The sequence below is a fragment of the Taudactylus pleione genome, unplaced genomic scaffold (genome assembly GCF_031769625.1).
Source record: "Taudactylus pleione unplaced genomic scaffold, aTauple2 ptg000085l, whole genome shotgun sequence".
NCBI lineage: Eukaryota > Metazoa > Chordata > Amphibia > Anura > Myobatrachidae > Taudactylus > Taudactylus pleione.
The window spans coordinates 10,024,758-10,052,334 of NW_028284487.1; the positions used below are offsets into that span (position 1 = coordinate 10,024,758).

At 35.4% G+C, this 27,577-nt stretch overlaps 14 non-coding genes across 14 annotated transcripts; 3 read left to right on the top strand and 11 right to left on the bottom strand.

Moving 5' to 3' along the window:
- Window positions 1-1,330: 1,330 nt before the first annotated feature.
- TRNAQ-UUG (transfer RNA glutamine (anticodon UUG)) lies at window positions 1,331-1,402 on the bottom strand. Its single transcript has one exon. It is a non-coding gene; the product is annotated as a tRNA-Gln (tRNA).
- Window positions 1,403-2,221: 819 nt separating this feature from the next.
- Window positions 2,222-2,293, bottom strand: TRNAQ-UUG (transfer RNA glutamine (anticodon UUG)). Its single transcript has one exon. It is a non-coding gene; the product is annotated as a tRNA-Gln (tRNA).
- Window positions 2,294-4,003: 1,710 nt separating this feature from the next.
- On the bottom strand, window positions 4,004-4,075 carry TRNAQ-UUG (transfer RNA glutamine (anticodon UUG)). The gene has a single exon. It is a non-coding gene; the product is annotated as a tRNA-Gln (tRNA).
- An 819-nt stretch (window positions 4,076-4,894) lies between these two features.
- TRNAQ-UUG (transfer RNA glutamine (anticodon UUG)) lies at window positions 4,895-4,966 on the bottom strand. The gene has a single exon. It is a non-coding gene; the product is annotated as a tRNA-Gln (tRNA).
- An 820-nt stretch (window positions 4,967-5,786) lies between these two features.
- On the bottom strand, window positions 5,787-5,858 carry TRNAQ-UUG (transfer RNA glutamine (anticodon UUG)). The gene has a single exon. It is a non-coding gene; the product is annotated as a tRNA-Gln (tRNA).
- A 1,710-nt stretch (window positions 5,859-7,568) lies between these two features.
- Window positions 7,569-7,640, bottom strand: TRNAQ-UUG (transfer RNA glutamine (anticodon UUG)). The gene has a single exon. It is a non-coding gene; the product is annotated as a tRNA-Gln (tRNA).
- Window positions 7,641-10,233: 2,593 nt separating this feature from the next.
- Window positions 10,234-10,305, bottom strand: TRNAQ-UUG (transfer RNA glutamine (anticodon UUG)). Its single transcript has one exon. It is a non-coding gene; the product is annotated as a tRNA-Gln (tRNA).
- Window positions 10,306-12,017: 1,712 nt separating this feature from the next.
- Window positions 12,018-12,089, bottom strand: TRNAQ-UUG (transfer RNA glutamine (anticodon UUG)). Its single transcript has one exon. It is a non-coding gene; the product is annotated as a tRNA-Gln (tRNA).
- An 819-nt stretch (window positions 12,090-12,908) lies between these two features.
- Window positions 12,909-12,980, bottom strand: TRNAQ-UUG (transfer RNA glutamine (anticodon UUG)). Its single transcript has one exon. It is a non-coding gene; the product is annotated as a tRNA-Gln (tRNA).
- Window positions 12,981-15,573: 2,593 nt separating this feature from the next.
- TRNAQ-UUG (transfer RNA glutamine (anticodon UUG)) lies at window positions 15,574-15,645 on the bottom strand. Its single transcript has one exon. It is a non-coding gene; the product is annotated as a tRNA-Gln (tRNA).
- Window positions 15,646-17,357: 1,712 nt separating this feature from the next.
- On the bottom strand, window positions 17,358-17,429 carry TRNAQ-UUG (transfer RNA glutamine (anticodon UUG)). Its single transcript has one exon. It is a non-coding gene; the product is annotated as a tRNA-Gln (tRNA).
- Window positions 17,430-21,083: 3,654 nt separating this feature from the next.
- TRNAI-AAU (transfer RNA isoleucine (anticodon AAU)) lies at window positions 21,084-21,157 on the top strand. Its single transcript has one exon. It is a non-coding gene; the product is annotated as a tRNA-Ile (tRNA).
- Window positions 21,158-21,964: 807 nt separating this feature from the next.
- TRNAI-AAU (transfer RNA isoleucine (anticodon AAU)) lies at window positions 21,965-22,038 on the top strand. The gene has a single exon. It is a non-coding gene; the product is annotated as a tRNA-Ile (tRNA).
- Window positions 22,039-27,265: 5,227 nt separating this feature from the next.
- TRNAI-AAU (transfer RNA isoleucine (anticodon AAU)) lies at window positions 27,266-27,339 on the top strand. Its single transcript has one exon. It is a non-coding gene; the product is annotated as a tRNA-Ile (tRNA).
- Window positions 27,340-27,577: the final 238 nt, after the last annotated feature.

The window sequence follows — 27,577 nt, forward strand, 5'->3', positions numbered from 1 at the left end:
GGCTGATGCAGCATTTCTCTATATGGCATACAGAGAAAACTTTTTCTCAAATATTGCAATATGGCAAATCTAAGAAATGCAAAGGCAACTTAATCAATCAGGACTTTTTTGGTGATTGAATCTACTGGGGACTAGGTTTTAAGAAGAGAAGAAGACCAGACCTTTACTCTAATTAGTGCACACTGAAGAAGTAAATTCTAAAAACCAGAATATCTAAAAACCATAGCACAAGTGATGGATTACTGCACTCTTATTGCAAATTTTCTTATTTCCAAATGTTTGACAATCATTTCTCCAGTTGAAAACTGATTTGAAACAGTTTCAAAATTAGTTTGGAGTAAAGAAACCACTGAAGTTGATGGGATTTATAGAAAGTTTCAATATAGATAAGCTATAATAAAACTTTGAAAATTAAACTTTAAGGAAAATGAACAAAGTTAGGTCCCACCAAGCTTTGAACTCAGATCACTGGATTCAAAGTCCAGAGTGCTCACCATTACACCATAGAACCCTTTATTATAGAGTCTTCCTCTACTCATTATAGCTGATCTTTGAAATACTGAATGTTCTCCTGTTTTAGGTACATTTGGCATTTTTGTGTTTGCTGATGCTTTTATGTATGGCCGGTTTGCTCAGTTGGTTAGAGCGTGGAGCTAATAAAGCCAAGGTCACGGGTTTGATCCACATATAGGACATGTGCATTTTCTTGTTGTCCTACAAGAAATGCCAAGAAGGGATTTTATCCAGCGACAAACTGCATGAAGACTGGGATCAACACATGGCATTGGCTAGAGTTAGCAGCCCTTGAAACTTGCTAGAGAACATCATAGACATATACAAAACAGAGAATTTTTAAATCCATGTTAGGAATAAACAAAAATGTCATCCATTGGCTGATGCAGCATTTCTCTATATGGCATACAGAGAAAACTTTTTCTCAAATATTGCAATATGGCAAATCTAAGAAATGCAAAGGCAACTTAATCAATCAGGACTTTTTTTGGTGATTGAATCTTCTGGGGACTAGGTTTTAAGAAGAGAAGAAGACCAGACCTTTATTCTAATTAGTGCACACTGAAGAAGTAACTTCTAAAAACCAGAATATCTAAAAACCATAGCACAAGTGATGGATTACTGCATTATTTTTGCAAATTTTATTATTTCCAAATGTTTGACAAACATCTCTTCAGTTGAAAACTGATTTGAAACAGTTTCAAAATTAGTTTGGAGTAAAGAAAGCTCTGAAGTTGATGGGATTATAGAAAGTTTCAATATAGATAAGCTATCATAAAACTTTGAAAATTAAACTTTAAGGAAAATGAACAAAGTTAGGTCCCACCGAGATTTGAACTCGGATCACAGGATTCAAAGTCCAGAGTGCTCACCATTACACCATAGAACCCTTTATTATAGAATCTTCCTCTACTCAATATAGCTGATCTTTGAAATACTGAATGTTCTCCTGTTTTAGGTACATTTGGCATTTTTCTGTTTGCTGATGCTTTTATGTATGGCCGGTTTGCTCAGTTGGTTAGAGCGTGGAGCTAATAATGCCAAGGTCATGGGTTTGATCCACATATAGGCCATGTGCTTTTACTTGTTGTCCTACAAGAAATGCCAACAAGGGATTTTATCAAGCGACAAAGTGCATGAAGACTGGGATCAACACATGGCATTGGCTAGAGTTAGCAGCCCTTGAAACTTGCTAGAGAACATCATAGACACATACAAAACAGAGAATTTTTAAATCCATGTTAGGAATAAACAAAAATGTCATCCTTTGGCTGATGCAGCATTTCTCTCTATGGCATACAGAGAAAACTTTTTCTCAAATATAGCAATATGGCAAATCTAAGAAATGCAAAGGCAACTTAATCAATCAGGACTTTTTTTGGTGATTGAATCTACTGGGGACTAGGTTTTAAGAAGAGAAGAAGACCAGACCTTTACTCTAATTAGTGCACACTGAAGAAGTAACTTCTAAAAACCAGAATATCAAAAACCATAGCACAAGTGATGGATTACTGCATTCTTATTGCAACTTTTCTTATTTCCAAATGTTTGACAAACATCTCTCCAGTTGAAAACTGATTTGAAACAGTTTCAAAATTAGTTTGGAATAAAGAAACCACTGAAGTTGATGGGATTTATAGAAAGTTTCAATATAGATAAGCTATCATAAAACTTTGTAATTTAAACTTTAAGGAAAATGAACAAAGTTAGGTCCCACCGAGATTTGAACTTGGATCACTGGATTCAAAGTCCAGAGTGCTCACCGTTACACCATAGAACCCTTTATTATAGAATCTAACTCTATTCAATATAGCTGATCTTTGAAATACTGAATGTTCTCCTGTTTTAGGTACATTTGGCATTTTTGTGTTTGCTGATGCTTTTATGTATTGCTGGTTCACTCAGTTGGTTAGAGCGTGGAGATAATAATGCCAAGGTCACGGGTTTGATCCACATATAGGCCTTGTGCTTTTACTTGTTGTCCTACAAGAAATGCCAAGAAAGGATTTTATCCAGCAACAAAGTGCATGAAGACTGGGATCAGCACATGGCATTGGCTAGAGTTAGCAGCCCTTGAAACTTGCTAGAGAACATCATAGACAAATACAAAACAGAGAATTTTTAAATCCATGTTAGGAATAAACAAAAATGTCATCCTTTGGCTGATGCAGCATTTCTCTATATGGCATACAGAGAAAACTTTTTCTCAAATATTGCAAAATGGCAAATCTAAGAAATGCAAAGGCAACTTAATCAATCAGGACTTTTTTGGTGATTGAATCTACTGGGGACTAGGTTTTAAGAAGAGAAGAAGACCAGACCTTTACTCTAATTAGTGCACACTGAAGAAGTAAATTCTAAAAACCAGAATATCTAAAAACCATAGCACAAGTGATGGATTACTGCACTCTTATTGCAAATTTTCTTATTTCCAAATGTTTGACAATCATTTCTCCAGTTGAAAACTGATTTGAAACAGTTTCAAAATTAGTTTGGAGTAAAGAAACCACTGAAGTTGATGGGATTTATAGAAAGTTTCAATATAGATAAGCTATAATAAAACTTTGAAAATTAAACTTTAAGGAAAATGAATAAAGTTAGGTCCCACCAAGCTTTGAACTCAGATCACTGGATTCAAAGTCCAGAGTGTTCACCATTACACCATAGAACCCTTTATTATAGAGTCTTCCTCTACTCATTATAGCTGATCTTTGAAATACTGAATGTTCTCCTGTTTTAGGTACATTTGGCATTTTTGTGTTTGCTGATGCTTTTATGTATGGCCGGTTTGCTCAGTTGGTTAGAGCGTGGAGCTAATAAAGCCAAGGTCACGGGTTTGATCCACATATAGGACATGTGCATTTTCTTGTTGTCCTACAAGAAATGCCAAGAAGGGATTTTATCCAGCGACAAACTGCATGAAGACTGGGATCAACACATGGCATTGGCTAGAGTTAGCAGCCCTTGAAACTTGCTAGAGAACATCATAGACACATACAAAACAGAGAATTTTAAAATCCATGTTAGGAATAAACAAAAATGTCATCCTTTGGCTGATGCAGCATTTCTCTATATGGCATACAGAGAAAAATTTTTCTCAAATATTGCAATATGGCAAATCTAAGAAATGCAAAGGCAACTTAATCAATCAGGACTTTTTTTGGTGATTGAATCTTCTGGGGACTAGGTTTTAAGAAGAGAAGAAGACCAGACCTTTATTCTAATTAGTGCACACTGAAGAAGTAACTTCTAAAAACCAGAATATCTAAAAACCATAGCACAAGTGATGGATTACTGCATTCTTTTTGCAAATTTTATTATTTCCAAATGTTTGACAAACATCTCTTCAGTTGAAAACTGATTTGAAACAGTTTCAAAATTAGTTTGGAGTAAAGAAAGCTCTGAAGTTGATGGGATTATAGAAAGTTTCAATATAGATAAGCTATCATAAAACTTTGAAAATTAAACTTTAAGGAAAATGAACAAAGTTAGATCCCACTGAGATTTGAACTCGGATCACTGGATTCAAAGTCCAGAGTGCTCACCATTACACCATAGAACCCTTTATTATAGAATCTTCCTCTACTCAATATAGCTGATCTTTGAAATACTGAATGTTCTCCTGTTTTAGGTACATTTGGCATTTTTCTGTTTGCTGATGCTTTTATGTATGGCCGGTTTGCTCAGTTGGTTAGAGCGTGGAGCTAATAATGCCAAGGTCACAGGTTTGATCCACATATAGGCCATGTGCTTTTACTTGTTGTCCTACAAGAAATGCCAAGAAGGGATTTTATCAAGCGACAAAGTGCATGAAGACTGGGATCAACACATGGCATTGGCTAGAGTTAGCAGCCCTTGAAACTTGCTAGAGAACATCATAGACACATACAAAACAGAGAATTTTAAAATCCATGTTAGGAATAAACAAAAATGTCATCCTTTGGCTGATGCAGCATTTCTCTCTATGGCATACAGAGAAAACTTTTTCTCAAATATAGCAATATGGCAAATCTAAGAAATGCAAAGGCAACTTAATCAATCAGGACTTTTTTTGGTGATTGAATCTACTGGGGACTAGGTTTTAAGAAGAGAAGAAGACCAGACCTTTACTCTAATTAGTGCACACTGATGAAGTAAATTCTAAAAACCAGAATATCTAAAAACCATAGCACAAGTGATGGATTACTGCATTCTTTTTGCAAATTTTATTATTTCCAAATGTTTGACAAACATCTCTTCAGTTGAAAACTGATTTGAAACAGTTTCAAAATTAGTTTGGAGTAAAGAAAGCACTGAAGTTGATGGGATTATAGAAAGTTTCAATATAGATAAGCTATCATAAAACTTTGAAAATTAAACTTTAAGGAAAATGAACAAAGCTGGGTCCCACCGAGATTTGAACTCGGATCACTGGATTCAAAGTCCAGAGTGCTCACCATTACACCATAGAACCCTTTATTATAGAATCATCCTCTACTCAATATAGCTGATCTTTGAAATACTGAATGTTCTCCTGTTTTAGGTACATTTGGAATTTTTGTGTTTGCGGATGCTTTTATGTATGGCCAGTTTGCTCAGTTGGTTAGAGCGTGGAGCTAATAACGCCAAGGTCACGGGTTCTATCCACATATAGGCCATTTGCTTTTTCTTGTTGTCCTACAAGAAATGCCAAGAAAGGATTTTATCCAGCAACAAAGTGCATGAAGACTGGGATCAACACATGGCATTGGCTAGAGTTAGCAGCCCTTGAAACTTGCTAGAGAACATCATAGACACATACAAAATAGAGAATTTTTAAATCCATGTTAGGAATAAACAAAAATGTCATCCTTTGGCTGATGCAGCATTTCTCTATATGGCATACAGAGAAAACTTTTTCTCAAATATTGCAATATGGCAAATCTAAGAAATGCAAAGACAACTTAATCAATCAGGACTTTTTTTGGTGATTGAATCTACTGGGGACTAGGTTTTAAGAAGAGAAGAAGACCAGACCTTTACTCTAATTAGTGCACACTGAAGAAGTAACTTCTAAAAACCAGAATATCTAAAAACCATAGCACAAGTGATGGATTACTGCATTCTTATTGCAACTTTTCTTATTTCCAAATGTTTGACAAACATCTCTCCAGTTGAAAACTGATTTGAAACAGTTTCAAAATTAGTTTGGAATAAAGAAACCACTGAAGTTGATGGGATTTATAGAAAGTTTCAATATAGATAAGCTATCATAAAACTTTGAAAATTAAACTTTAAGGAAAATGAACAAAGTTAGGTCCCACCGAGATTTGAACTTGGATCACTGGATTCAAAGTCCAGAGTGCTCACCATTACACCATAGAACCCTTTATTATTGAATCTTCAACTACTCAATATAGCTGATCTTTGAAATACTGAATGTTCTCCTGTTTTAGGTACATTTGGCATTTTTGTGTTCGCTGATGCTTTTATGTATGGCTGGTTCACTCAGTTGGTTAGAGCGTGGAGCTAATAATGCCAAGGTCACGGGTTTGATCCCCATATAAGCCATGTGCTTTTTCTTGTTATCCTACAAGAAATGCCAAGAAAGGATTTTATCCAGCAACAAAGTGCATGAAGAGTGGGATCAACACATAGCATTGGCTAGAGTTAGCAGCCCTTGAAACTTGCTAGAGAGCATCATAGACACATACAAAACAGAGAATTTTTAAATCCATGTTAGGAATAAACAAAAATGTCATCCTTTGGCTGATGCAGCATTTCTCTATATGGCATACAGAGAAAACTTTTTCTCAAATATTGCAATATGGCAAATCTAACAAATGCAAAGGCAACTTAATCAATCAGGACTTTTTTTGGTGATTGAATCTACTGGGGACTAGGTTTTAAGAAGAGAAGAAGACCAGACCTTTACTCTAATTAGTGCACACTGAAGAAGTAACTTCTAAAAACCAGAATATCTAAAAACCATAGCACAAGTGATGGATTACTGCATTCTTTTTGCAAATTTTCTTATTTCCAAATGTTTGACAAACATCTCTCCAGTTGAAAACTGATTTGAAACAGTTTCAAAATTAGTTTGGAGTAAAGAAACCACTGAAGTTGATGGGATTATAGAAAGTTGCAATATAGATAAGCTATCATAAAACTTTGAAAATTAAACTTTAAGGAAAATGAACAAAGTTAGGTCCCACCGAGATTTGAACTCTGATCACTGGATTCAAAGTCCAGAGTGCTCACCGTTACACCAAAGAACCCTTTATTATAGAAACTTCCTCTACTCAATATAGCTGATCTTTGAAATACTGAATGTTCTCCTGTTTTAGGTACATTTGGCATTTTTGTGTTTGCTGATGCTTTTATGTATGGCTGGTTCACTCAGTTGGTTAGAGCGTGGAGATAATAATGCCAAGGTCACGGGTTTGATCCACATATAGGCCTTGTGCTTTTACTTGTTGTCCTACAAGAAATGCCAAGAAAGGATTTTATCCAGCAACAAAGTGCATGAAGACTGGGATCAGCACATGGCATTGGCTAGAGTTAGCAGCCCTTGAAACTTGCTAGAGAACATCATAGACACATACAAAACAGAGAATTTTTAAATCCATGTTAGGAATAAACAAAAATGTCATCCTTTGGCTGATGCAGCATTTCTCTATATGGCATACAGAGAAAACTTTTTCTCAAATATTGCAATATGGCAAATCTAAGAAATGCAAAGGCAACTTAATCAATCAGGACTTTTTTGGTGATTGAATCTACTGGGGACTAGGTTTTAAGAAGAGAAGAAGACCAGACCTTTACTCTAATTAGTGCACACTGAAGAAGTAAATTCTAAAAACCAGAATATCTAAAAACCATAGCACAAGTGATGGATTACTGCATTCTTATTGCAAATTTTCTTATTTCCAAATGTTTGACAATCATTTCTCCAGTTGAAAACTGATTTGAAACAGTTTAAAAATTAGTTTGGAGTAAAGAAACCACTGAAGTTGATGGGATTTATAGAAAGTTTCAATATAGATAAGCTATAATAAAACTTTGAAAATTAATCTTTAAGGAAAATGAACAAAGTTAGGTCCCACCGAGATTTGAACTCAGATCACTGGATTCAAAGTCCAGAGTGCTCACCATTACACCATAGAACCCTTTATTATAGAGTCTTCCTCTACTCAATATAGCTGATCTTTGAAATACTGAATGTTCTCCTGTTTTAGGTACATTTGGCATTTTTGTGTTTGCTGATGCTTTTATGTATGGCCGGTTTGCTCAGTTGGTTAGAGCGTGGAGCTAATAACGCCAAGGTCACGGGTTTGATCCACATATAGGCCATGTGCTTTTTCTTGTTGTCCTACAAGAAATGCCAACAAGGGATTTTATCCAGCGACAAAGTGCATGAAGACTGGGATCAACACATGGCATTGGCTAGAGTTAGCAGCCCTTGAAACTTGCTAGAGAACATCATAGACACATACAAAACAGAGAATTTTTAAATCCATGTTAGGAATAAACAAAAATGTCATCCTTTGGCTGATGCAGCATTTCTCTATATGGCATACAGAGAAAACTTTTTCTCAAATATTGCAATATGGCAAATCTAAGAAATGCAAAGGCAACTTAATCAATCAGGACTTTTTTTGGTGATTGAATCTACTGGGGACTAGGTTTTAAGAAGAGAAGAAGACCAGACCTTTACTCTAATTAGTGCACACTGAAGAAGTAACTTCTAAAAACCAGAATATCTAAAAACCATAGCACAAGTGATGGATTACTGCATTCTTTTTGCAAATTTTATTATTTCCAAATGTTTGACAAACATCTCTTCAGTTGATAACTGATTTGAAACAGTTTCAAAATTAGTTTGGAGTAAAGAAAGCACTGAAGTTGATGGGATTATAGAAAGTTTCAATATAGATAAGCTATCATAAAACTTTGAAAATTAAACTTTAAGGAAAATGAACAAAGTTAGGTCCCACGGAGATTTGAACTTGGATCAGTGTTCAGAGTGCTCACCTTTACACCATAGAACCCTTTATTATAGAATCTTCCTCTACTCAATATAGCTGATCTTTGAAATACTGAATGTTCTCCTGTTTTAGGTACATTTGGCATTTTTGTGTTTGCGGATGCTTTTATGTATGGCCGGTTTGCTCAGATGGTTAAAGCATGAAGCTAATAACACCAAGGTCAAGGGTTCGATTAACATATAGGCCATTTGCTTTTTCTTGTTGTCCTACAAGAAATGCCAAGAAGGGATTTTATCCAGCGACAAAGTGCATGAAGACTGGGAACAATACAAGGCATTGGCTAGAGTTTGCAGCCCTTGAAACTTGCTAGAGAACATCATTGACACATACAAAACAGAGAATTTTTAAATCCATGTTAGGAATAAACAAAAATGTCATCCTTTGGCTGATGCAGCATTTCTCTCTATGGCATACAGAGAAAACTTTTTCTCAAATATTGCAATATGGCAAATCTAAGAAATGCAAAGACAACTTAATCAATCAGGACTTTTTTTGGTGATTGAATCTACTGGGGACTAGGTTTTAAGAAGAGAAGAAGACCAGACCTTTACTCTAATTAGTGCACACTGAAGAAGTAACTTCTAAAAACCAGAATATCTAAAAACCATAGCACAAGTGATGGATTACTGCATTCTTATTGCAACTTTTCTTATTTCCAAATGTTTGACAAACATCTCTCCAGTTGAAAACTGATTTGAAACAGTTTCAAAATTAGTTTGGAGTAAAGAAACCACTGAAGTTGATGGGATTTATAGAAAGTTTCAATATAGATAAGCTATCATAAAACTTTGAAAATTAAACTTTAAGGAAAATGAACAAAGTAAGGTCCCACCGAGATTTGAACTTGAATCACTGGATTCAAAGTCCAGAGAGCTCACCATTACACCATAGAACCCTTTATTATAGAATCATCCTCTACTCAATATAGCTGATCTTTGAAATACTGAATGTTCTCCTGTTTTAGGTACATTTGGCATTTTTGTGTTTGATGATGCTTTTATGTATGGCTGGTTCACTCAGTTGGTTAGAGCGTGGAGCTAATAATGCCAAGGTCACGGGTTTGATCCCCATATAGGCCATGTGCTTTTACTTGTTGTCCTACAAGAAATGCCAAGAAAGGATTTTATCAAGCAACAAAGTGCATGAAGACTGCGATCAACACATGGCATTGGCTAGAGTTAGCAGCCCTTGAAACTTGCTAGAGAACTTCATAGACACATACAAAACAGAGAATTTTTAAATCCATGTTAGGAATAAACAAAAATGTCATCCTTTGGCTGATGCAGCATTTCTCTATATGGCATACAGAGAAAACTTTTTCTCAAATATAGCAATATGGCAAATCTAAGAAATGCAAAGGCAACTTAATCAATCAGGACTTTTTTTGGTGATTGAATCTACTGGAGACTAAGTTTTAAGATGAGAAGAAGACCAGACCTTTACTCTAATTAGTGCACACTGAAGAAGTAACTTCTAAAAACCAGAATATCTAAAAACCATAGCACAAGTGATGGATTCCTGCATTCTTTTTGCAAATTTTATTATTTCCAAATGTTTGACAAACTTCTCTCCAGTTGAAAACTGATTTGAAACAGTTTCAAAATTAGTTTGGAGTAAAGAAACCACTGAAGTTGATGGGATTATAGAAAGTTTCAATATAGATAAGCTATCATAAAACTTTGAAAATTAAACTTTAAGGCAAATGAACAAAGTTAGGTCCCACCGAGATTTGAATTCGGATCACTGGATTCAAAGTCCAGAGTGCTCACCGTTACACCATAGAACCCTTTATTATAGAATCTTCCTCTACTCAATATAGCTGATCTTTGAAATACTGAATGTTCTCCTGTTTTAGGTACATTTGGCATTTTTGTGTTTGCTGATGCTTTTATGTATGGCTGGTTCACTCAGTTGGTTAGAGCGTGGAGATAATAATGCCAAGGTCACGGGTTTGATCCACATATAGGCCATGTGCTTTTACTTGTTGTCCTACAAGAAATGCCAAGAAAGGATTTTATCCAGCGACAAAGTGCATGAAGACTGGGATCAATACAAGGCATTGGCTAGAGTTTGCAGGTCTTGAAACTTGCTAGAGAACATCATTGACACATACAAAAAAAGAGAATTTTTAAATCCATGTTAGGAATAAACAAAAATGTCATCCTTTGGCTGATGCAGCATTTCTCTCTATGGCATACAGAGAAAACTTTTTCTCAAATATTGCAATATGGCAAATCTAAGAAATGCAAAGACAACTTAATCAATCAGGACTTTTTTTGGTGATTGAATCTACTGGGGACTAGGTTTTAAGAAGAGAAGAAGACCAGACCTTTACTCTAATTAGTGCACACTGAAGAAGTAACTTCTAAAAACCAGAATATCTAAAAACCATAGCACAAGTGATGGATTACTGCATTCTTATTGCAACTTTTCTTATTTCCAAATGTTTGACAAACATCTCTCCAGTTGAAAACTGATTTGAAACAGTTTCAAAATTAGTTTGGAGTAAAGAAACCACTGAAGTTGATGGGATTTATAGAAAGTTTCAATATAGATAAGCTATCATAAAACTTTGAAAATTAAACTTTAAGGAAAATGAACAAAGTTAGGTCCCACTGAGATTTGAACTTGAATCACTGGATTCAAAGTCCAGAGAGCTCACCATTACACCATAGAACCCTTTATTATAGAATCATCCTCTACTCAATATAGCTGATCTTTGAAATACTGAATGTTCTCCTGTTTTAGGTACATTTGGCATTTTTGTGTTCGCTGATGCTTTTATGTATGGCTGGTTCACTCAGTTGGTTAGAGCGTGGAGCTAATAATGCCAAGGTCACGGGTTTGATCCCCATATAAGCCATGTGCTTTTTCTTGTTATCCTACAAGAAATGCCAAGAAAGGATTTTATCCAGCAACAAAGTGCATGAAGAGTGGGATCAACACATAGCATTGGCTAGAGTTAGCAGCCCTTGAAACTTGCTAGAGAGCATCATAGACACATACAAAACAGAGAATTTTTAAATCCATGTTAGGAATAAACAAAAATGTCATCCTTTGGCTGATGCAGCATTTCTCTATATGGCATACAGAGAAAACTTTTTCTCAAATATTGCAATATGGCAAATCTAAGAAATGCAAAGGCAACTTAATCAATCAGGACTTTTTTTGGTGATTGAATCTACTGGGGACTAGGTTTTAAGAAGAGAAGAAGACCAGACCTTTACTCTAATTAGTGCACACTGAAGAAGTAACTTCTAAAAACCAGAATATCTAAAAACCATAGCACAAGTGATGGATTACTGCATTCTTTTTGCAAATTTTATTATTTCCAAATGTTTGACAAACATCTCTCCAGTTGAAAACTGATTTGAAACAGTTTCAAAATTAGTTTGGAGTAAAGAAACCACTGAAGTTGATGGGATTATAGAAAGTTGCAATATAGATAAGCTATCATAAAACTTTGAAAATTAAACTTTAAGGAAAATGAACAAAGTTAGGTCCCACCGAGATTTGAACTCTGATCACTGGATTCAAAGTCCAGAGTGCTCACCGTTACACCATAGAACCCTTTATTATAGAAACTTCCTCTACTCAATATAGCTGATCTTTGAAATACTGAATGTTCTCCTGTTTTAGGTACATTTGGCATTTTTGTGTTTGCTGATGCTTTTATGTATGGCTGGTTCACTCAGTTGGTTAGAGCGTGGAGATAATAATGCCAAGGTCACGGGTTTGATCCACATATAGGCCTTGTGCTTTTACTTGTTGTCCTACAAGAAATGCCAAGAAAGGATTTTATCCAGCAACAAAGTGCATGAAGACTGGGATCAGCACATGGCATTGGCTAGAGTTAGCAGCCCTTGAAACTTGCTAGAGAACATCATAGACACATACAAAACAGAGAATTTTTAAATCCATGTTAGGAATAAACAAAAATGTCATCCTTTGGCTGATGCAGCATTTCTCTATATGGCATACAGAGAAAACTTTTTCTCAAATATTGCAATATGGCAAATCTAAGAAATGCAAAGGCAACTTAATCAATCAGGACTTTTTTGGTGATTGAATCTACTGGGGACTAGGTTTTAAGAAGAGAAGAAGACCAGACCTTTACTCTAATTAGTGCACACTGAAGAAGTAAATTCTAAAAACCAGAATATCTAAAAACCATAGCACAAGTGATGGATTACTGCATTCTTATTGCAAATTTTCTTATTTCCAAATGTTTGACAATCATTTCTCCAGTTGAAAACTGATTTGAAACAGTTTAAAAATTAGTTTGGAGTAAAGAAACCACTGAAGTTGATGGGATTTATAGAAAGTTTCAATATAGATAAGCTATAATAAAACTTTGAAAATTAATCTTTAAGGAAAATGAACAAAGTTAGGTCCCACCGAGATTTGAACTCAGATCACTGGATTCAAAGTCCAGAGTGCTCACCATTACACCATAGAACCCTTTATTATAGAGTCTTCCTCTACTCAATATAGCTGATCTTTGAAATACTGAATGTTCTCCTGTTTTAGGTACATTTGGCATTTTTGTGTTTGCTGATGCTTTTATGTATGGCCGGTTTGCTCAGTTGGTTAGAGCGTGGAGCTAATAACGCCAAGGTCACGGGTTTGATCCACATATAGGCCATGTGCTTTTTCTTGTTGTCCTACAAGAAATGCCAACAAGGGATTTTATCCAGCGACAAAGTGCATGAAGACTGGGATCAACACATGGCATTGGCTAGAGTTAGCAGCCCTTGAAACTTGCTAGAGAACATCATAGACACATACAAAACAGAGAATTTTTAAATCCATGTTAGGAATAAACAAAAATGTCATCCTTTGGCTGATGCAGCATTTCTCTATATGGCATACAGAGAAAACTTTTTCTCAAATATTGCAATATGGCAAATCTAAGAAATGCAAAGGCAACTTAATCAATCAGGACTTTTTTTGGTGATTGAATCTACTGGGGACTAGGTTTTAAGAAGAGAAGAAGACCAGACCTTTACTCTAATTAGTGCACACTGAAGAAGTAACTTCTAAAAACCAGAATATCTAAAAACCATAGCACAAGTGATGGATTACTGCATTCTTTTTGCAAATTTTATTATTTCCAAATGTTTGACAAACATCTCTTCAGTTGATAACTGATTTGAAACAGTTTCAAAATTAGTTTGGAGTAAAGAAAGCACTGAAGTTGATGGGATTATAGAAAGTTTCAATATAGATAAGCTATCATAAAACTTTGAAAATTAAACTTTAAGGAAAATGAACAAAGTTAGGTCCCACGGAGATTTGAACTTGGATCAGTGTTCAGAGTGCTCACCTTTACACCATAGAACCCTTTATTATAGAATCTTCCTCTACTCAATATAGCTGATCTTTGAAATACTGAATGTTCTCCTGTTTTAGGTACATTTGGCATTTTTGTGTTTGCGGATGCTTTTATGTATGGCCGGTTTGCTCAGATGGTTAAAGCATGAAGCTAATAACACCAAGGTCAAGGGTTCGATTAACATATAGGCCATTTGCTTTTTCTTGTTGTCCTACAAGAAATGCCAAGAAGGGATTTTATCCAGCGACAAAGTGCATGAAGACTGGGAACAATACAAGGCATTGGCTAGAGTTTGCAGCCCTTGAAACTTGCTAGAGAACATCATTGACACATACAAAACAGAGAATTTTTAAATCCATGTTAGGAATAAACAAAAATGTCATCCTTTGGCTGATGCAGCATTTCTCTCTATGGCATACAGAGAAAACTTTTTCTCAAATATTGCAATATGGCAAATCTAAGAAATGCAAAGACAACTTAATCAATCAGGACTTTTTTTGGTGATTGAATCTACTGGGGACTAGGTTTTAAGAAGAGAAGAAGACCAGACCTTTACTCTAATTAGTGCACACTGAAGAAGTAACTTCTAAAAACCAGAATATCTAAAAACCATAGCACAAGTGATGGATTACTGCATTCTTATTGCAACTTTTCTTATTTCCAAATGTTTGACAAACATCTCTCCAGTTGAAAACTGATTTGAAACAGTTTCAAAATTAGTTTGGAGTAAAGAAACCACTGAAGTTGATGGGATTTATAGAAAGTTTCAATATAGATAAGCTATCATAAAACTTTGAAAATTAAACTTTAAGGAAAATGAACAAAGTAAGGTCCCACCGAGATTTGAACTTGAATCACTGGATTCAAAGTCCAGAGAGCTCACCATTACACCATAGAACCCTTTATTATAGAATCATCCTCTACTCAATATAGCTGATCTTTGAAATACTGAATGTTCTCCTGTTTTAGGTACATTTGGCATTTTTGTGTTTGATGATGCTTTTATGTATGGCTGGTTCACTCAGTTGGTTAGAGCGTGGAGCTAATAATGCCAAGGTCACGGGTTTGATCCCCATATAGGCCATGTGCTTTTACTTGTTGTCCTACAAGAAATGCCAAGAAAGGATTTTATCAAGCAACAAAGTGCATGAAGACTGCGATCAACACATGGCATTGGCTAGAGTTAGCAGCCCTTGAAACTTGCTAGAGAACTTCATAGACACATACAAAACAGAGAATTTTTAAATCCATGTTAGGAATAAACAAAAATGTCATCCTTTGGCTGATGCAGCATTTCTCTATATGGCATACAGAGAAAACTTTTTCTCAAATATAGCAATATGGCAAATCTAAGAAATGCAAAGGCAACTTAATCAATCAGGACTTTTTTTGGTGATTGAATCTACTGGAGACTAAGTTTTAAGATGAGAAGAAGACCAGACCTTTACTCTAATTAGTGCACACTGAAGAAGTAACTTCTAAAAACCAGAATATCTAAAAACCATAGCACAAGTGATGGATTCCTGCATTCTTTTTGCAAATTTTATTATTTCCAAATGTTTGACAAACTTCTCTCCAGTTGAAAACTGATTTGAAACAGTTTCAAAATTAGTTTGGAGTAAAGAAACCACTGAAGTTGATGGGATTATAGAAAGTTTCAATATAGATAAGCTATCATAAAACTTTGAAAATTAAACTTTAAGGCAAATGAACAAAGTTAGGTCCCACCGAGATTTGAATTCGGATCACTGGATTCAAAGTCCAGAGTGCTCACCGTTACACCATAGAACCCTTTATTATAGAATCTTCCTCTACTCAATATAGCTGATCTTTGAAATACTGAATGTTCTCCTGTTTTAGGTACATTTGGCATTTTTGTGTTTGCTGATGCTTTTATGTATGGCTGGTTCACTCAGTTGGTTAGAGCGTGGAGATAATAATGCCAAGGTCACGGGTTTGATCCACATATAGGCCATGTGCTTTTACTTGTTGTCCTACAAGAAATGCCAAGAAAGGATTTTATCCAGCGACAAAGTGCATGAAGACTGGGATCAATACAAGGCATTGGCTAGAGTTTGCAGGTCTTGAAACTTGCTAGAGAACATCATTGACACATACAAAAAAAGAGAATTTTTAAATCCATGTTAGGAATAAACAAAAATGTCATCCTTTGGCTGATGCAGCATTTCTCTCTATGGCATACAGAGAAAACTTTTTCTCAAATATTGCAATATGGCAAATCTAAGAAATGCAAAGACAACTTAATCAATCAGGACTTTTTTTGGTGATTGAATCTACTGGGGACTAGGTTTTAAGAAGAGAAGAAGACCAGACCTTTACTCTAATTAGTGCACACTGAAGAAGTAACTTCTAAAAACCAGAATATCTAAAAACCATAGCACAAGTGATGGATTACTGCATTCTTATTGCAACTTTTCTTATTTCCAAATGTTTGACAAACATCTCTCCAGTTGAAAACTGATTTGAAACAGTTTCAAAATTAGTTTGGAGTAAAGAAACCACTGAAGTTGATGGGATTTATAGAAAGTTTCAATATAGATAAGCTATCATAAAACTTTGAAAATTAAACTTTAAGGAAAATGAACAAAGTTAGGTCCCACTGAGATTTGAACTTGAATCACTGGATTCAAAGTCCAGAGAGCTCACCATTACACCATAGAACCCTTTATTATAGAATCATCCTCTACTCAATATAGCTGATCTTTGAAATACTGAATGTTCTCCTGTCTTAGGTACATTTGGCATTTTTGTGTTCGCTGATGCTTTTATGTATGGCTGGTTCACTCAGTTGGTTAGAGCGTGGAGCTAATAATGCCAAGGTCACGGGTTTGATCCCCATATAAGCCATGTGCTTTTTCTTGTTATCCTACAAGAAATGCCAAGAAAGGATTTTATCCAGCAACAAAGTGCATGAAGAGTGGGATCAACACATAGCATTGGCTAGAGTTAGCAGCCCTTGAAACTTGCTAGAGAGCATCATAGACACATACAAAACAGAGAATTTTTAAATCCATGTTAGGAATAAACAAAAATGTCATCCTTTGGCTGATGCAGCATTTCTCTATATGGCATACAGAGAAAACTTTTTCTCAAATATTGCAATATGGCAAATCTAAGAAATGCAAAGGCAACTTAATCAATCAGGACTTTTTTTGGTGATTGAATCTACTGGGGACTAGGTTTTAAGAAGAGAAGAAGACCAGACCTTTACTCTAATTAGTGCACACTGAAGAAGTAACTTCTAAAAACCAGAATATCTAAAAACCATAGCACAAGTGATGGATTACTGCATTCTTTTTGCAAATTTTATTATTTCCAAATGTTTGACAAACATCTCTCCAGTTGAAAACTGATTTGAAACAGTTTCAAAATTAGTTTGGAGTAAAGAAACCACTGAAGTTGATGGGATTATAGAAAGTTGCAATATAGATAAGCTATCATAAAACTTTGAAAATTAAACTTTAAGGAAAATGAACAAAGTTAGGTCCCACCGAGATTTGAACTCTGATCACTGGATTCAAAGTCCAGAGTGCTCACCGTTACACCATAGAACCCTTTATTATAGAAACTTCCTCTACTCAATATAGCTGATCTTTGAAATACTGAATGTTCTCCTGTTTTAGGTACATTTGGCATTTTTGTGTTTGCGGATGCTTTTATGTATGGCCGGTTTGCTCAGATGGTTAAAGCATGAAGCTAATAACACCAAGGTCAAGGGTTCGATCAACATATAGGCCATTTGCTTTTTCTTGTTGTCTTACAAGAAATGCCAAGAAGGGATTTTATCCAGCGACAAAGTGCATGAAGACTGGGATCAATACAAGGCATTGGCTAGAGTTTGCAGCCCTTGAAACTTGCTAGAGAACATCATTGACACATACAAAACAGAGAATTTTTAAATCCATGTTAGGAATAAACAAAAATGTCATCCTTTGGCTGATACAGCATTTCTCTCTATGGCATACAGAGAAAACTTTTTCTCAAATATTGCAATATGGCAAATCTAAGAAATGCAAAGACAACTTAATCAATCAGGACTTTTTTTGGTGATTGAATCTACTGGGGACTAGGTTTTAAGAAGAGAAGAAGACCAGACCTTTACTCTAATTAGTGCACACTGAAGAAGTAACTTCTAAAAACCAGAATATCTAAAAACCATAGCACAAGTGATGGATTACTGCATTCTTATTGCAACTTTTCTTATTTCCAAATGTTTGACAAACATCTCTCCAGTTGAAAACTGATTTGAAACAGTTTCAAAATTAGTTTGGAGTAAAGAAACCACTGAAGTTGATGGGATTTATAGAAAGTTTCAATATAGATAAGCTATCATAAAACTTTGAAAATTAAACTTTAAGGAAAATGAACAAAGTAAGGTCCCACCGAGATTTGAACTTGAATCACTGGATTCAAAGTCCAGAGAGCTCACCATTACACCATAGAACCCTTTATTATAGAATCATCCTCTACTCAATATAGCTGATCTTTGAAATACTGAATGTTCTCCTGTTTTAGGTACATTTGGCATTTTTGTGTTTGATGATGCTTTTATGTATGGCTGGTTCACTCAGTTGGTTAGAGCATGGAGCTAATAATGCCAAGGTCAAGGGTTTGATCCCCATATAGGCCATGTGCTTTTACTTGTTGTCCTACAAGAAATGCCAAGAAAGGATTTTATCAAGCAACAAAGTGCATGAAGACTGCGATCAACACATGGCATTGGCTAGAGTTAGCAGCCCTTGAAACTTGCTAGAGAACTTCATAGACACATACAAAACAGAGAATTTTTAAATCCATGTTAGGAATAAACAAAAATGTCATCCTTTGGCTGATGCAGCATTTCTCTATATGGCATACATAGAAAACTTTTTTCTCAAATATAGCAATATGGCAAATCTAAGAAATGCTAAGGCAAATTAATCAATCAGGACATTTATTTGGTGATTGAATCTACTATGGGGGACTAAGTTTTAAGAAGAGAAGAAGATCAGACCTTTACTCTCATTAGTGCACACTGAAGAAGCAAATTCTAAAAACCAGAATATCTAAAAACCATAGCACAAGTGATGGATCACTGCATTCTTATTGCAACTTTTCCTATTTCCAAATGTTTGACAAACATCTCTCCAGTTGAAAACTGATTTGAAACAGTTTCAAAATTAGTTTGGAGTAAAGAAACCACTGAAGTTGATGGGATTTATACAAAGTTTAAATATAGATAAGCTATCCTAAAATTCAACTTTAAGGAAATTGAACAAAGTTAGGTCCCACCAAGATTTGAAATCAGATTACTGGATTCAAAGTCCAAAGTGCTTACCATTACACCATGGAACCCATTATTAGAGAATCTTCCTCTACTCAATATTGCTGATCTTTGAAATACTGAATGTTCTCCTGTTTTAGGTACATTTGGCATTTTTGTGTTTGCTGATGCTTTTATGTTTGGCCGGTTAGCTCAGTTGGTTAGAGTGTGGTGCTAATAACGCCAAGGTCATGTGTTCGATCCCCATACGGGCCATGTGCTTTTTCTTGTTGTCCTACAAGAAATGCCAAGAAGGGATTTTATCCAGCGGCAAAGTGCATGAAGTCTGGGATGAATGCATTGGCTACAGTTAGCAGCCCTTGAAACTTGCTAGAGAACATCATAGACACATACAAAACAGAGAATTTTTAAATCCATGTTAGGAATAAACAAAAATGTCATCCTTTGGCTGATGCAGCATTTCTCTATATGGCATACATAGAAAACTTTTTCTCAAATATAGCAATATGGCAAATCTAAGAAATGCTAAGGCAAATTAATCAATCAGGACATTTATTTGGTGATTGAATCTACTATGGGGGACTAAGTTTTAAGAAGAGAAGAAGAACAGACCTTTACTCTCATTAGTGCACACTGAAGAAGAAAATTCTTAAAACCAGAATATCTTAAAACCATAGCACAAGTGATGGATCACTGCATTCTTATTGCAACTTTTCCTATTTTCAAATGTTTGACAAACATCTCTCCAGTTGAAAACTGATTTGAAACAGTTTCAAAATTAGTTTGGAGTAAAGAAACCACTGAAGATGATGGGATTTATACAAAGTTTAAATATAGATAAGCTATCCTAAAATTCAACTTTAAGGAAATTGAACAAAGATAGGTCCCACCAAGATTTGAAATCAGATTACTGGATAAAAAGTCCAAAGTGCTCACCATTACACCATGGAACCCATTATTAGAGAGTCTTCCTCTACTCAATATTGCTGATCTTTGAAATACTGAATGTTCTCCTGTTTTAGGTACATTTGGCATTTTTGAGTTTGCTGGTGCTTTTATGTTTGGCCGGTTAGCTCAGTTGGTTAGAGCGTGGTGCTAATAACACCAAGGTCATGGGTTCGATCCCCATAAGGGCCATGTGCATTTTCTTGTTGTCCTACAAGAAATGCCAAGAAGGGATTTTATCCAGCGGCAAAGTGCATGAAGTGTGGGATGAATGCATTGGCTACAGTTAGCAGCCCTTGAAACTTGCTAGAGAACATCATAGACACATACAAAACAGAGAATTTTTAAATCCATGTTAGGAATAAACAAAAATGTCATCCTTTGGCTGATGCAGCATTTCTCTATATGGCATACATAGAAAACTTTTTCTCAAATATAGCAATATGGCAAATCTAAGAAATGCTAAGGCAAATTAATCAATCAGGACATTTATTGGGTGATTGAATCTACTATGGGGGACTAAGTTTTAAGAAGAGAAGAAGATCAGACCTTTACTCTCATTAGTGCACACTGAAGAAGCAAATTCTAAAAACCAGAATATCTAAAAACCATAGCACAAGTGATGGATCACTGCATTCTTATTGCAACTTTTCCTATTTCCAAATGTTTGACAAACATCTCTCCAGTTGAAAACTGATTTGAAACAGTTTCAAAATTAGTTTGGAGTAAATAAACCACTGAAGTTGATGGGATTTATACAAAGTTTAAATATAGATAAGCTATCCTAAAATTCAACTTTAAGGAAATTGAACAAAGTTAGGTCACACTAAGATTTGAAATTAGATTACTGGATTCAAAGTCCAAAGTGCTTACCATTACACCATGGAACCCATTATTAGAGAATCTTCCTCTACTCAATATTGCTGATCTTTGAAATACTGAATGTTCTCCTGTTTTAGGTACATTTGGCATTTTTGTGTTTGCTGATGCTTTTATGTTTGGGCGGTTAGCTCAGTTGGTTAGAGCGTGGTGCTAATAACGCCAAGGTCATGTGTTCGATCCCCATACTGGCCATGTGCTTTTTCTTGTTGTCCTACAAGAAATGCCAAGAAGGGATTTTATCCAGCGGCAAAGTGCATGAAGTCTGGGATGAATGCATTGGCTACAGTTAGCAGCCCTTGAAACTTGCTAGAGAACATCATAGACACATACAAAACAGAGAATTTTTAAATCCATGTTAGGAATAAACAAAAATGTCATCCTTTGGCTGATGCAGCATTTCTCTATATGGCATACATAGAAAACTTTTTCTCAAATATAGCAATATGGCAAATCTAAGAAATGCTAAGGCAAATTAATCAATCAGGACATTTATTTGGTGATTGAATCTACTATGGGGGCTAAGTTTTAAGAAGAGAAGAAGAACAGACCTTTACTCTCATTAGTGCACACTGAAGAAGAAAATTCTTAAAACCAGAATATCTTAAAACCATAGCACAAGTGATGGATCACTGCATTCTTATTGCAACTTTTCCTATTTTCAAATGTTTGACAAACATCTCTCCAGTTGAAAACTGATTTGAAACAGTTTCAAAATTAGTTTGGAGTAAAGAAACCACTGAAGATGATGTGATTTATACAAAGTTTAAATATAGATAAGCTATCCTAAAATTCAACTTTAAGGAAATTGAACAAAGATAGGTCCCACCAAGATTTGAAATCAGATTACTGGATTCAAAGTCCAAAGTGCTCACCATTACACCATGGAACCCATTATTAGAGAGTCTTCCTCTACTCAATATTGCTGATCTTTGAAATACTGAATGTTCTCCTGTTTTAGGAACATTTGGCATTTTTGAGTTTGCGGGTGCTTTTATGTTTGGCCGGTTAGCTCAGTTGGTTAGAGTGTGGTGCTAATAACACCAATGTCATGGGTTCGATCCCCATACGGGCCATGTGCTTTTTCTTGTTGTCCTACAAGAAATGCCAAGAAGGGATTTTAGCCAGCGGCAAAGTGCATGAAGTGTGGGATGAATGCATTGGCTACAGTTAGCAGCCCTTGAAACTTGCTAGAGAACATCATAGACACACACAAAACAGAGAATTTTTAAATCCATGTTAGGAATAAACAAAAATGTCATCCTTTGGCTGATGCAGCATTTCTCTATATGGCATACATAGAAAACTTTTTCTCAAATATAGCAATATGGCAAATCTAAGAAATGCTAAGGCAAATTAATCAATCAGGACATTTATTTGGTGATTGAATCTACTATGGGGGACTAAGTTTTAAGAAGAGAAGAAGATCAGACCTTTACTCTCATTAGTGCACACTGAAGAAGCAAATTCTAAAAACCAGAATATCTAAAAACCATAGCACAAGTGATGGATCACTGCATTCTTATTGCAACTTTTCCTATTTCCAAATGTTTGACAAACATCTCTCCAGTTGAAAACTGATTTGAAACAGTTTCAAAATTAGTTTGGAGTAAAGAAACCACTGAAGTTGATGGGATTTATACAAAGTTTAAATATAGATAAGCTATCCTAAAATTCAACTTTAAGGAAATTGAACAAAGTTAGGTCCCACCAAGATTTGAAATCAGATTACTGGATTCAAAGTCCAAAGTGCTTACCATTACACCATGGAACCCATTATTAGAGAATCTTCCTCTACTCAATATTGCTGATCTTTGAAATACTGAATGTTCTCCTGTTTTAGGTACATTTGGCATTTTTGTTTTTGCTGATGCTTTTATGTTTGGCCGGTTAGCTCAGTTGGTTAGAGTGTGGTGCTAATAACGCCAAGGTCATGTGTTCGATCCCCATACGGGCCATGTGCTTTTTCTTGTTGTCCTACAAGAAATGCCAATAAGGGATTTTATCCAGCGGCAAAGTGCATGAAGTCTGGGATGAATGCATGGGCTACAGTTAGCAGCCCTTGAAACTTGCTAGAGAACATCATAGACACATACAAAACAGAGAATTTTTAAATCCATGTTAGGAATAAACAAAAATGTCATCCTTTGGCTGATGCAGCATTTCTCTATATGGCATACATAGAAAACTTTTTCTCAAATATAGCAATATGGCAAATCTAAGAAATGCTAAGGCAAATTAATCAATCAGGACATTTATTTGGTGATTGAATCTACTATGGGGGACTAAGTTTTAAGAAGAGAAGAAGAACAGACCTTTACTCTCATTAGTGCACACTGAAGAAGAAAATTCTTAAAACCAGAATATCTTAAAACCATAGCACAAGTGATGGATCACTGCATTCTTATTGCAACTTTTCCTATTTTCAAATGTTTGACAAACATCTCTCCAGTTGAAAACTGATTTGAAACAGTTTCAAAATTAGTTTGGAGTAAAGAAACCACTGAAGATGATGGGATTTATACAAAGTTTAAATATAGATAAGCTATCCTAAAATTCAACTTTAAGGAAATTGAACAAAGATAGGTCCCACCAAGATTTGAAATCAGATTACTGGATTCAAAGTCCAAAGTGCTCACCATTACACCATGGAACCCATTATTAGAGAGTCTTCCTCTACTCAATATTGCTGATCTTTGAAATACTGAATGTTCTCCTGTTTTAGGTACATTTGGCATTTTTGTGTTTGCTGATGCTTTTATGTTTGGCCGGTTAGCTCAGTTGGTTAGAGCGTGGTGCTAATAACGCCAAGGTCATGTGTTTGATCCCCATACGGGCCATGTGCTTTATCTTGTTGTCCTACAAGAAATGCCAAGAAGGGATTTTATCCAGCGGCAAAGTGCATGAAGTGTGGGATGAATGCATTGGCTACAGTTAGCAGCCCTTGAAACTTGCTAGAGAACATCATAGACACATACAAAACAGAGAATTTTTAAATCCATGTTAGGAATAAACAAAAATGTCATCCTTTGGCTGATGCAGCATTTCTCTATATGGCATACATAGAAAACTTTTTCTCAAATATAGCAATATGGCAAATCTAAGAAATGCTAAGGCAAATTAATCAATCAGGACATTTATTTGGTGATTGAATCTACTATGGGGGACTAAGTTTTAAGAAGAGAAGAAGATCAGACCTTTACTCTCATTAGTGCACACTGAAGAAGCAAATTCTAAAAACCAGAATATCTAAAAACCATAGCACAAGTGATGGATCACTGCATTCTTATTGCAACTTTTCCTATTTCCAAATGTTTGACAAACATCTCTCCAGTTGAAAACTGATTTGAAACAGTTTCAAAATTAGTTTGGAGTAAATAAACCACTGAAGTTGATGGGATTTATACAAAGTTTAAATATAGATAAGTTATCCTAAAATTCAACTTTAAGGAAATTGAACAAAGTTAGGTCCCACCAAGATTTGAAATCAGATTACTTGATTCAAAGTCCAAAGTGCTTACCATTACAGCATGGAACCCATTATTAGAGAATCTTCCTCTACTCAATATTGCTGATCTTTGAAATACTGAATGTTCTCCTGTTTTAGGTACATTTGGCATTTTTGTGTTTGCTGATGCATTTATGTTTGGCCGGTTAGCTCAGTTGGTTAGAGCGTGGTGCTAATAACGCCAAGGTCATGTGTTTGATCCCCATACGGGCCATGTGCTTTTTCTTGTTGTCCTACAAGAAATGCCAAGAAGGGATTTTATCCAGCGGCAAAGTGCATGAAGTGTGGGATGAATGCATTGGCTACAGTTAGCAGCCCTTGAAACTTGCTAGAGAACATCATAGACACATACAAAACAGAGAATTTTTAAATCCATGTTAGGAATAAACAAAAATGTCATCCTTTGGCTGATGCAGCATTTCTCTATATGGCATACATAGAAAACTTTTTCTCAAATATAGCAATATGGCAAATCTAAGAAATGCTAAGGCAAATTAATCAATCAGGACATTTATTTGGTGATTGAATCTACTATGGGGGACTAAGTTTTAAGAAGAGAAGAAGATCAGACCTTTACTCTCATTAGTGCACACTGAAGAAGCAAATTCTAAAAACCAGAATATCTTAAAACCATAGCACAAGTGATGGATCACTGCATTCTTATTGCAACTTTTCCTATTTCCAAATGTTTGACAAACATCTCTCCAGTTGAAAACTGATTTGAAACAGCTTCAAAATTAGTTTGGAGTAAAAAAACCACTGAAGATGATGGGATCTATACAAAGTTTAAATATAGATAAGCTATCCTAAAATTCAACTTTAAGGTAATTGAACAAAGTTAGGTCCCACCAAGATTTGAAATCAGATTACTGGATTCAAAGTCCAAAGTGCTTACCATTACACCATGGAACCCATTATTAGAGAATCTTCCTCTACTCAATATTGCTGATCTTTGAAATACTGAATGTTCTCCTGTTTTAGGTACATTTGGCATTTTTGTGTTTGCTGATGCTTTTATGTTTGGCCTGTTAGCTCAGTTGGTTAGAGCGTGGTGCTAATAACGCCAAGGTCATTTGTTCGATCCCCATACGGGCCATGTGCTTTTTCTTGTTGTCCTACAAGAAATGCCAAGAAGGGATTTTATCCAGCGGCAAAGTGCATGAAGTCTGGGATGAATGCATTGGCTACAGTTAGCAGCCCTTGAAACTTGCTAGAGAACATCATAGACACATACAAAACAGAGAATTTTTAAATCCATGTTAGGAATAAACAAAAATGTCATCCTTTGGCTGATGCAGCATTTCTCTATATGGCATACATAGAAAACTTTTTCTCAAATATAGCAATATGGCAAATCTAAGAAATGCTAAGGCAAATTAATCAATCAGGACATTTATTTGGTGATTGAATCTACTATGGGGGACTAAGTTTTAAGAAGAGAAGAAGAACAGACCTTTACTCTCATTAGTGCTCTCTGATGAAGAAAATTCTTAAAACCAGAATATCTTAAAACCATAGCACAAGTGATGGATCACTGTATTCTTATTGCAACTTTTCCTATTTCCAAATGTTTGACAAACATCTCTCCTGTTGAAAACTGATTTGAAACAGTTTCAAAATTAGTTTGGAGTAAAGAAACCACTGAAGATGATGGGATTTATACAAAGTTTAAATATAGATAAGCTATCCTAAAATTCAACTTTAAGGAAATTGAACAAAGTTAGGTCCCACCAAGATTTGAAATCAGATTACTGGATTCAAAGTCCAAAGTGCTCACCATTACACCATGGAACCCATTGTTCGAGAGTCTTCCTCTACTCAATATTGCTGATCTTTGAAATACTGAATGTTCTCCTGTTTTAGGTACATTTGGCATTTTTGAGTTTGCTGATGCTTTTATGTTTGGCCGGTTAGCTCAGTTGGTTAGAGCGTGGTGCTAATAACGCCAAGGTCATTTGTTCGATCCCCATACGTGCCATGTGCTTTTTCTTGTTGTCCTACAAGAAATGCCAAGAAGGGATTTTATCCAGCGGCAAAGTGCATGAAGTGTGGGACGAATACATTGGCTACAGTTAGCAGCCCTTGAAATTTGCTAGAGAACATCATAGACACATACAAAACAGAGAGTTTTTAAATCCATGTTAGGAATAACAAAAATGTCATCCTTTGGCTGTTGCAGCATTTCTCTATATGGCATACATAGAAATATTTTTCTCACAATATAGCAATATGGCAAATCTAAGAAATGCAAAGGCAAATTAATCAATCAGGACATTTATTTGGTGATTGAATCTACTATGGGGGACTAAGTTTTAAGAAGAGAAGAAGATCAGACCTTTACTCTCATTAGTGCACACTGAAGAAGCAAATTCTAAAAACCAGAATATCTAAAAACCATAGCACAAGTGATGGATCACTGCATTCTTATTGCAACTTTTCCTATTTCCAAATGTTTGACAAACATCTCTCCAGTTGAAAACTGATTTGAAACAGTTTCAAAATTAGTTTGGAGTAAAGAAACCACTGAAGTTGATGGGATTTATACAAAGTTTAAATATAGATAAGCTATCCTAAAACTTTGAAAATTCAACTTTAAGGAAATTGAACAAAGTTAGGTCCCACCAAGATTAGAAATCAGATTACTGAATTCAAAGTCCAAACTGCTCACCATTACACCATGGAACCCATTATTAGAGAGTCTTCCTCTACTCAATATTGCTGATCTTTGAAATACTGAATGTTCTCCTGTTTTAGGTACATTTGGCATTTTTGTGTTTGCTGACGCTTTTATGTTTGGCCGGTTAGCTCAGTTGGTTAGAGCGTGGTGCTAATAACGCCAAGGTCATGTGTTCGATCCCCATACCGGCCATGTGCTTTTTCTTGTTGTCCTACAAGAAATGCCAAGAAGGGATTTTATCCAGCTGCAAAGTGCATGAAGTCTGGGATGAATGCATTGGCTACAGTTAGCAGCCCTTGAAACTTGCTAGAGAACATCATAGACACATACAAAACAGAGAATTTTTAAATCCATGTTAGGAATAAACAAAAATGTCATCCTTTGGCTGATGCAGCATTTCTCTATATGGCATACATAGAAAACTTTTTCT